Genomic DNA, 11,159 nt, shown 5'->3' with positions numbered 1-11,159 from the left:
GGGTAGTCATGCGCGGTCGGCTTTTGTGGGTCCATGATCTCGTAACAAACCGAGTCACGCCTCTAAGTTACGAGCCCTCGGGGAACGACGCTGTTGTGACCGAACAGGTGCGTGTGCCACAGCATACGTGCCCCCTTGCCCGGCGGCTCATGGGACCTAGTACTTGCCTGGTCTGATAGCCATTGGTGGTCAATACTCCTATTGGAGTTGCAGCAGTTTAACCACGGCGCGCCCGCGTCGTCCTTGTATATATATATATTCACGTTGGTGTACTGTGTATGTGGCATGCTGGGTACACAAGGTCGCGGTATCGAATCCCGCCTATGGTGGCCGCATTTCAATGGGGCAAAATGTGAAAACACCTGTGTACTTAGATTTAGAGGAACGTTAGAACCCCAGGTGGCCCGAATTTGCGGAGTCCTCCACTACGGCATGCCTCCTAATCAGATCATGGTTTTCGCACATCAAAGCCCATAATTTAATTTTAATTTTCATGTATTTTTCATTTTACCATGTCTTTTCTTTCTCTTTTTTTTTACTGATTCTGAATGATGTTTGCTTAGAGCCTGTAGACTTACCACGGCTCCCCTCATTATCATGTCGTTGTTCTGCTCTTAAAACCCCCAACCTTTTTTTAACACGGTCATTCCACCGGTTTCTACGAACAAGTAAAAAAAAATGGTACGTTGATGGTGTTTTTCGAGCGCCTGCTTGTCTTCACCACGTTCTTTTCCGTCTTTCTGTGTCCCATACTCCAGTTCAGGGCAGCAAACCAGATGCTTGTCTTCCGCTTAATACCCCTGTCTTTCTCATATAATTCCTCTTTCTTGTCAGACTCTGCCCACATGGTGATGACAGATGTGAGAACCACAACTTCGTTTGCACTTATTTTGACATTGTTGGACGACGTAGTTCCCGTTCGTACCGGCTACATTTAAGTCAGTAAGTCAGTAGTAAGTTGTCTGTTGCACAAAGTGATTTACGATTTATTTGCTAATGAGCTAGCTTATGTGGCAGCTGTGACTGTGCATGTGCTAATTAAGAACCTTTGTGGATGATACATTGTTGAGAGCCTACATTCTGGATTCCCTTATTTCGTTCACATTTCTCGAATTATCCTCAGCCCCGCAAAACCTTTCATTTGTTCCATTCGGATAGTTTTCATCAAGTCACGACAAGGAAAAAGTAGAATAAAAGAGTGTCACTTGATGCCAAATATTCGCTAGTAATTGCATTCGCGAAAAAAAAAGAAGATACATTTTCAATTTTGTAGAAATGCGACAGGGGAAATAACTTTATACAAAAAAACAAAGAAAAAAATAAGGAAATAGAAAAGCAATAATTGGAACACGGGGAGCGCGTCCTTGAAAAAAAGCATATCACAGCCAAAAAGAAACTGTATAAGTTTTGGGATTTAACATGTCAGAACCACCCTGTGATTATGAGGCACACCGTATTCGTGGACGTCGGTATAATTTTGGCCACACTGCCTTTTTTTTTTTGTCATGCGCCCAATGCATAGTACAGTAGCGTTTTTGCATTTCGCCTTCATCGAAAGGCGGCCGCCGCGGCTAGGATTCGTTCCCGCAACGTCATGCATTGCAGCGCAATGCCAGAGCCACTACGCCACCAGGGAAAGTCACGTAGCGGCTAGCCGTGAAATATTATATTGAGGCAGCCTGCGCAAACTACCTTTTTCGGTGAGAGTTATCTGGCCTACAATAATGATTCCTCCAGGTGTCGACATACGTGAAAGAGCTGTATCTGGCACACACGCGAGCCTGCTGCTACTCTGTTTTATAGATTAGTGAAAACACCAGCGTATTTGTGAGTTCGTTCGTTCAAGAGTGGGCATTGGAAACGGTCAACCAGCCAGGAATTGAATTATTTCACGGCATAAATTTTCCTGCTACAGCCAGTATAGGACGGGGGAGAGGGGGGAGGGGGGGCATTGGTTGGTGGTGTCCTTTCGTTGGTCTCGTCGGTTCGGTAACGCCGTTTTCGTTATCACGTAGTCGGCATCAGGCCTCGTTCTCATCCTCAGCTTCACTCTCATTCTCTGACGAAGTAGAACAGAACATTGCCCGCTATACAGTGCCACTTGGAATCGAGTTCGAGCTCGTGAGTCAGTGCGCGCTAGAAGCCGGACGCACTAGCTACTATATCACGTAGCGTTAGTGCATGGCATCTTATGCGGGGTTTTGAGCGAGATGCATACATACGGATGAGCATGCGCGTGTGTTTCAGAGGCCATAGCAAGCGATTCAGCAGGGACGAGGTCGATGTTTGTGCGCGCCCAATTCAAGCAGTTGTTGTGGAGAAAGGGGTGTTGTTCACTACGAGAGTCTGCTGCTGTAGTAGCAAGGAGCTGAGAACAGGAGAAATCGCTGTATTCTGCTTCTCTTTTTAATTTCAACTATAGGAAAAAATAGACAACGACGCTACAGAAATCATAGGAAAATTTATTGTCTTCTTCGTATGACTGTAACTACAGAAAATCAAGCCCCTCGGGTCTGCTTATTTTCTCGCGCTATATTCCTAAGAATTTTGATGCCACATATAGCTCTTTTAGAACCACTGGTACTAGCGTTGTTGCCATTATAGCTGAAGAAACGGCACTCCCGCGTCTAGCAAACTGCAAAGTGTGCGAAATATTGAGCTAGGACAACGTTACACCATGGCTTTTACCCACTCTTGCATAGAAATGTTCACTAAATGAAATGCAATGTAAACAAGGACACACAAAGTTGCCTTTCTAAATGCTGTCTACCATTCTTTTAGGGGTGGAACTGTCTGCAAATTATTGCCTGCGTAGTTACATTATTGGTACTCGGTACATACTACATACGAAAGTGAGCAATAAGCATTTGGTCGTGTCGTCTTAGAGTGCATCGGTATATTTTTAAACTCTGGCTAAAGTTACCTGAAACACCCTGTATAGTTACCGACGAATGACATAGCTATGGATAACGCAGCTACAGACGGGCGGCACCACATAACATCCGTCAAATATATAGCTAGCGCTTTCGAAGATGGAACCATCTGCAGTCGTTTCTGCGAAGCTTGCCTGCTTGCGCAACACGCGCTTTTGTACAGACAATGCCATGTTGTAATTATTGTGAAGAAGGCTCTCGCGCTTGTCATGAGTTGCAGAGAACAGGTATATAAATAATTTAGGCTGGGAAAAAGAACAAATGAAGCATACGCACCTCTCCAAGAATATGAGAGTAAAAAAAACACTGCGGAAGAAGTGCTGAGAGCGAGTAAAAAAGTGAAAACAAACCAATGAATTCGCGGTATCGTTGCCTGGCAGTTTCGCGATAAAAAGCAATTTTAACGCCTCCTTAATAAAGGCCGGAAGAAAGCGGTATTTCTTTCTCCTTTTTGCTTTCCTCGAAGTCTCACTGGCAACAGCGGGCTCTGATCGATGCGTGACTGAGATCGCATTCACCCAGGCTTAAACGAATAGCTTGTAGGATCGCGGGCATTGAGCATGGAGGAGATATTACCACGAGGCTCAGAAACGGCTGGTTAAAGTAAACAAAAACAAATTAAGAGTGGGCGCATTATTTTAATCACTTAGTTTTAATAAATTTGCTGTAACACTTGGCATCACATATACATTATATAGAAAAAGCCAAGGCATTGCGGTTTGTTGTTGCTCCGTATGCTTTGCCCATATCCCGTCGTCTTTTGCTAAGTGCTTCTTCCAGGGAATCGGGTGCATGATTCTGCACTTGCGAGGAAAGTTGGAAGCCCTCATTGTTATCTTCACATTGGTTTGTTGTTTGTGCCGCGCCGTTCATCGCTGTTGAGTCAGTATGCGCTCGCGTTATTTTAAGGTGCCTGGAAAACAGAAAGAAGGGGAAGGAAGAAAAGTAATTTAGCGCTTATGATTTTCGCTGACTCCTAAGGGGCAGTCCGAGAGGAATATTTGCCCTCCGGCTCAGCTCGGACACCTTCTGCCAAAGGAAAGACAAGGAACGGTCGCATCTTTGTTTCTTTAATAACGATTTTCTTTGCGTGTGTGAGAAAATCATTAGCCTGTGGCGCTTTTGTGTGTTGTTTTATGGAAACAATAATGTTTTAAAAACAATGGAATGGTTCAAATACGGAACTGAAGATGAACAAAGACGTAGGGCATTTCCGAAGAGAATTAAGTAGATAATTTTTGTTCGAAATGGTCGAAGAACAACTTGACGAAAAGGGCAAAAGGCACTTCTTCGACGAGTGTTAATGATATGAAGACTTTTGGGAAGAATACTTTTCAGTGTTACGTAAAGCGGAACGCGAAGTAGAAAGAGAGAGAAAATAATGCAGAGAAAGGCAGGGAGGTTAACCAGAGGTAATTCCGGTTTGCTACCCTGCGCACGGGGAAGGGTTAAGCGATATTAAGTAACTTCCCTTGAGAACTCAGTTCCATTCTAGTGGAAGACACCGTTAGCTAAAGAAATCGCAGTGTGCAAAATGACACATCATTGTTAAGGGGATTTTGGTAAACAGCAGCAAATAACCCCTTTATGTGATTATCTGGATTAGGTGAGCGAACAATTTCGCGACACATATGATGCGCACATACCCTATAACTTGGTAGCAGACCTCAGTGAAATTGACATGGAGAATATATGTGGCGATGTGCTGATCATATTACTCGTTCCTTATTAAAGCGAGTATATTTCTTTGCCTCTCTTGCTCATTTTCGTGGTTGGCGGCAGTCAGTGGTCAGCTTCCCTGTGGTGAGAGGTGGTTAATAGTCGGTTGTCGGACTTGTACAGCATACAAGTCCATACAGAGCCACCGAGAGAAATAGCGCATTCTCTCCCACTGGAAAAACTCAACAGGAAATTTCAGTCTGTCGTATTTTGGGACGTTGTTTCTGTTTTTTGTCGTTCGGTTGTCTGTAGTGTGACGTACTGTAGTCGAAAGTTCTGTAGTTCTTGATCAATATTTAATTGAAAATTGAGAGAGACCTTTTTAAGGCTACGTAAATTTGTTAATAAAAAAATTTTAAAAAAAACTTCCCCGCCGGGGATTCGAACGTGGGACGTGAGGATCCCGAACCCAGCATCTTACAACTGCACCACGCCAATTTTTTTTCTTGGCTTCATGGTAGTTATTACAGTAGCATTCAACTCGACATTCACCAGTCTTGCATAGTCGGAGAATGGAGGGCACACTGAAAGTCACATACAGAAAAGACAGCGTTCATATTGTGAGTAGAAATGTTGGGTTCACCTTAGAAGGGTGGTAAGGATAAGCATGTCCCCCAAAAGAGTACCAGTCCGGTTCTATATCGAGTCCATCATAAACATGTTTTAGGTGTAGTGTCATTTGGATAAACTGTACTCTTGTAGGTACCACCGTTTCGGCGTTTTGGTCCACCATTTGTGTTTTCCACAAGCTGTGCATTCCATGAGAAAAAACACGTCGAAAGGTGCGCTATTATCAGAGGTTGGCAGCAGGTATCGCACAGCATGAGCGTTAATCTCAAAGTAGATTTTTAAAGTCCGTTGGAGGACATCCCAAAATAGGATGACATCAGTGCAGCTAATAATGCAATGTTCAATTGTCTCTGGTACATCACAAAGGCGACAGTTAACAGAAGAGAGAAAGACACCCTTTTTTTGTAGCCCTGTTTTTACCGGTATGATTTCACTATGAAGTTTATAAAAGAATGTTTTGCAGCAAGGGGATAAATACATTTTGCGAACTCGCTTTAGTACATCGTGGCCTGGCCATTTAATGTATAGTGATCGGTAAAATGGAGGCGGAAATAGCATGCACAGTAAATCTTTGTATAAAGTTTTACGAGGCAAAGTGTACAAGTATTCAGTGGGAACGAACCGCTAAGTGACCTTCTTGCATGAACCCCCACAAGCATAAACGCGAAGATTTGAAGGAACAACTAAATAAGGTAACGCCTTAACAAGTGCGACTTGCATGTATGACAGAATGATAGGATGCGAAGCATCGCTAAAAAAGAAGAAACGAGACAATATTTGCCGCACATAAAGATGTACTAAGCCCAGCCTACCTTCACTAACAGGCCTAAAAATATTGTCTCGCCTCGTGGGCTAAAAAGTTGAATACTATACGAAGGTTGCAAAGATTCGGTGAAAGCATTAGATGTATAGCCTAGCACAATTAATAACTTGTGCTAGGCTGAACGTGGCTCCAAGTATACATTTTGGCTATGTCGACAGTAAGAAGCTCTGTCTGCGTTGATGTTTACATTGGCATTTTAAGAGCCAAGGCGCGCTTTCACTCCACTGCGTCAACTGCCGCATCTCTAGGAGAGCAAAAGTGTTGTTACCATCGACAGGTACATTGTGGAGTGCTAGAACATCGAATTTGCTGTATGATATCCCTCTTAAATAAGAAATTCAGAAATAGATAATGGGGACCGGGGACAGAGTTGTTACTGCTAATTTCGACAGTTGTCTCTCGTGCTTTACATTTTTGAGCGCCCATATAATTCGTGAGTTCAATGCAAAATAGCTATATGCACATTCGTGGATGAGTGTTCATTCTGACAGCATACTATCTTCTCCCGGCAGCTCTGTACCAGATTAATGAGACGCGAGCGAGACAGCTTTTCACGCAACCTTGGCGAACAACCCAAAACATCTTTCTCGCTTTGCAAAAGCTTGTGCAATATTTCTGCGACATTAACTAATGTGTCAGTGTAACGGCACATGTAAGTCCACAAGCTTGTGTGCCACATCTTACCAAGGAGGAGGAGACAAAGGAGGGAAAAGACAGGGAGGTTAGCCAGTGTAAGTACCGGCTGGCTACCCTGTGCTGGGGATAGGGGTAAAGGGAATAAAAGGAGAAAGAAGAAGAAGAGGAAAAAAAAGAAGAAAAAAAAAGAAAATTCACAGAGTAACGCGAAACTACGCTCTACAACGTTCAAAGGCGGTCACACAATTCGCACGTCCTTAAAAACTTCAACAAAGCCCTTAAGGCCTTCAGTGCCGAAGCCCGTCTGGACCAATGTCCTAGAGCTTTTTCCTCTGTAAAGGGGCGATTGTCCAGTTTTGCGAGAGCGGTCACAAGCACTGTTCTTCGCACTGCGTAACGGGGACAGTCACAAAGGAGGTGTTCAATCGTCTCCTCGCAGCCGCAGGTGTCACAAGTAGGGCTGTCGGCCATTCCGATACGGAATGAATATGAGTTCGTGAACGCCACGCCGAGCCACAGGCGGCACAGAAGTGTTGCTTCCGCTCGTGGCAACCCTGGTGGTAGGCGGAGTTGCAGACGTGGATCCAATTTGTGGAGACGTGCGTTCGTGAAGTCACTGGTGTTCCACAGATTTTGTGTAAGCTCGCGGGCGAGGGAGCGAAGACTTGTGGCTGCATCTGTTCTTGACAGTGGTATGGGTATAATCTGGGCGCCATCATGAGCCGACCGGGCAGCGTCGTCCGCACTGTCATTTCCTGAAATTCCACAGTGACCCGGTATCCACTGGTAGATGATGTTGTGTCCCTTGTTGATTGCGTGATGGTGGAGTAGTCGGATGTCTGCGACTAGTTGCTCATTAGGTCCATGGTTAAAAGGGGACATCAGACACTGAAGAGCTGCCTTTGAGTCACATAAGATGGACCATGAATGTGATGATTTCTGAACGATAAACTCCAGAGCAGCACGGATAGCTGCGAGTTCTGCAGCCGTCGATGATGTAATGTGAGATGTCTTGAACTTGAGGGTGACGCACTCTGTGGGAATCACCACTGCTCCAGCTGAACTATTAGAGGATACAGAACCGTCAGTGTAAACGTGGATGCGTCCTCTGTGTTGTTCATGTAGCACTGAAAGCACGGTTTGTTTGAGGGCAAAAGTTGACATCTCTGTTTTCCTTTTGATACCGGGAATAACAAGGACAGCCTGGAGTGGATGGAGGCACCACAGCGGTTGAGATGGTCGTGCTGCAGGCGTGAAGTTTGACGGTAAAGTTCCATTGTTGGCGGCAATAATCTTGCTAAACGCTGAACGAGGTCGAGCGGCAGGAAGGGAGGCGAGATGATGCGATGGAAGTCGGGCGAAGTGCCTGATATGCATCCTCAAAGTGTCGACTTGAAGATACGTGTTGATAGGGTGGTCATGCGCGATGGCTATTGTTGCTGCCGTGGACGCACATCTAGGAAGACCAAGGCAAATTCGCAGAGCTTGAGCTTGTACAGATTGGAGGGCACGGAGGTTGGTCTTGCCGGTCCCACCCAGTACAGGTAAGCTATAGCGCAGGAGACCGAGGAACAGTGCGTTATAGAGTTGGAGCATCGCACTCACAGACGCACCCCATGACTTTCCCGCAAGAAATCTGAGCACGTGGGTTATCATGACTAATTTCCTTTTTAGGTAGGAGATATGAGGACTCCAGGAAAGGTCTCGGTCTATTATCACTCCTAGAAAGCGGTGCGTCTTCTCGTAGGCAATTGGCTGTCCATTAATTCTGATAACGTATGGTTTCATTGCTTTACGCGTGAAAGCGACTATAGAGCACTTCTCGCAGGACAGCTCCAGACCTCGTGCTCGAAGATAACCTGATGTTAGTGTGGCCGCTTTTTGAAGTCTGGCGCGCACCTGAGGACGCGTCGCTCCTGATGACCAAATGCATATATCGTCTGCAGAGATCGACACATGGACGGATTCCGGAAGGGTATGAACCATGTCGATGAGCACCAGGTTAAATAGAGTGGGGCTCAAGACTCCGCCTTGTGGTACGCCTCGGTAGGTTTTGCGTTGTGATGACGCACCGTCCTCTGTTTGCACAAAGAATGACCTGTCCTTCAAGAAGCTGGATATCCACCGAAAAACAAGGCCGCCTAGGCCGACATCTTACCAAATAAAACAAAACGGATACACAGCCATTGCCGCAGGTGATATGATTTTGACCAACGACTGATTTGGAGGAAGCCAGTAGGGCGTGGCTGGTCCCTCGTCGTCCCGGCACAATTATAACAATCAGCCACGTCGACTTTATAACAGGTGTCGGTGCTATCAGCACTGTCGGCTTCAGAGAAGCACGAATGAATACCGCGCAAGAGAAAAGTTCAGTGTACACCAACGATGCGAAACTGACCTGCAAGTTTAAACCGTCGCGACGGAAAGCGCTTCTGTCCCAGCGTCAGAACTTATGTCGCTGCGACAGAAAGTGACACATTTCTAACGCCACGACAGAAAATGTGTCGACCTGACAGAGAATTCCTGTTGCGACGTCAGAATCGCTGTTGCGATAGAAAGTTGTTGCGACTTCATAAGCTCTTGTTGTCGCGAAAGAACGTTTCTGTTGCGACTTCAGAACTCTTGGCCGTCGCGACCGAATGTTTCGGTTGCGAAATCAGAATTGCTGTCATAACTTCAGAGTCGCTGTCACTACAGAAGGCTGTTGTTGCGACTTCAGAACTGTTCGTCGTCGTGACAGGATCTTTCTGTTGCGACGTCACAATCGCTGTCACGATAGAAAGCTGTTGTCACGACTTCAGAACTCTTGTTGTCGCGTAGAACGTTTCTATTGCGACTTCAGAAATCTTGGTCTTCGAGACAGAATGTTTCTGTTGCGACATCATAATTTCTGTCGTAACATCGGAAATGTCTATCGCTACTACAAAAACTTCAGGAACTTCTGTCGTACAACAGAAATTTTTGTAGTCGCGACAGAAGTTTCTGTAGTGGTGACAGGAATTCCTGTTGTCTTTTTCAACTGGGCTCGCCCAACGAAGTTGCGGGGATGAGGCGAAGGGGGGGGGGGGGGGTGCAGGGGTGTTGTTACTCACTTGTTGGTTCCCGCTAGTTCATCCCTTTGTTCGTTGGGTAGCTTGCTTATTCGTTCATTTCTTAGGTCTGTTCGCTTATATTGACAGTCATCATGGATGGTTTCTGCATCATTACTTAAACACAGAACCGAAGAAACGTAATCCTATATATATATATATATTTATATATATCATGAGAAGCCAACAAACACAGACACCAAGGACAACATAGGGGCAATTACTTGTGCCTAATAAATGGGATGAAGAAACGATAAATTAATGGAAAAAAGTGGATTATAATTATCTTATTAAAAAGTGGACTTTAATTATCCAACGAACAGTTTACTAGTACACATAAATACCCAAGAAAGTGGATGGGGAAACAGCGCCGCGGTAGCTCAATTGGTAGAGCATCGCACGCGAAATGCGAAGGTTGTGGGTTCGGTTCCCACCTGCGGCAAGCTGTTTTTTCATCCACTTTAATTTCCATTAATTTATTGTTTCTTCTTTCCATTTATTAAGCACAAGTAATTTCCCCTATGTTGTCCTTGGTGTCAGTGTTTGTTGGCTTCTCATGATATGACTAATAAAAATCGGGCCCCTTGGTTAAACCCCCGTCTCGTTTATATATATATATATATATATATATATATATATATACTCGCCGTGGTTGCTCAGTGCTATGGCGTTAGGCTGCTGAGCACGACGTCGCGGGATCGAATCCCGGCCACGGCGGCCGCATTTCGATGGGGGCGAAATGCGAAAACACCCATGAACTTAGCTTTAGGTGCACGTTAAAGAACCCCAGGTGGTCAAAATTTCCGGAGTCCTCCACTACGGCGTGCCTCATAATCAGAAAGCGGTTTTGGCACGTAAAACCTCATAATTTTATTATATATATGTGTGTGTGTTTGTCTATTGCTTACTGTCCACAGAAAGAGGAACGTTTCTTTAAGAATTCGTAGTACAGTCGCAGCGATATCGATGGTGCTTTATCGGAGCTCCGTTAACCTATAGCAAAATTATTACGTTTTATAGCCACCTCATGGCCTCCCGTTTAACCCGCATGGCCATCTCGTGATACCGCTGCTCCGTTAGATCAACCTATTCTTAGCTCACGTGCACCACCCATGCTGATCATCAAAGCGGGCCTTCTTATGAATTTGTTGACATGGATGATAGACATCAGCAACGTAATTTTGATGAAACAATGGCTCGACGACAAGCATATGTATAGAGTATGATTACGTGTGTATTTCAGGTAGAGATATATATATTTTTACAAAAATATCTACAGAAAATAAATGGAAGAGCCTTTCTTGCGTTTTTCGCCGTCCAGACTCTGTGTATCCCTTAAGGGATGCAGCATACGTTGGGTAATCGGGTTAGAACACGTAGGGGATGCCA

The 11,159-nt window shown here is 45.0% G+C and overlaps 1 long non-coding RNA gene and 1 other non-coding gene across 5 annotated transcripts in view; one reads left to right on the top strand and one right to left on the bottom strand.

The window, feature by feature from the left end:
* Positions 1–11,159, bottom strand: part of LOC135902072 (uncharacterized) — a 202,878-nt gene that overhangs the window by 27,567 nt on the left and 164,152 nt on the right. The window lies entirely within an intron of this gene.
* Positions 10,140–10,212, top strand: TRNAS-CGA (transfer RNA serine (anticodon CGA)). Its single transcript has one exon. It is a non-coding gene; the product is annotated as a tRNA-Ser (tRNA).

Source organism: Dermacentor albipictus, chromosome 1 (assembly GCF_038994185.2).
Source record: "Dermacentor albipictus isolate Rhodes 1998 colony chromosome 1, USDA_Dalb.pri_finalv2, whole genome shotgun sequence".
Classification (NCBI taxonomy): domain Eukaryota; kingdom Metazoa; phylum Arthropoda; class Arachnida; order Ixodida; family Ixodidae; genus Dermacentor; species Dermacentor albipictus.
This window is presented reverse-complemented; position numbering and strand designations above follow the sequence as displayed.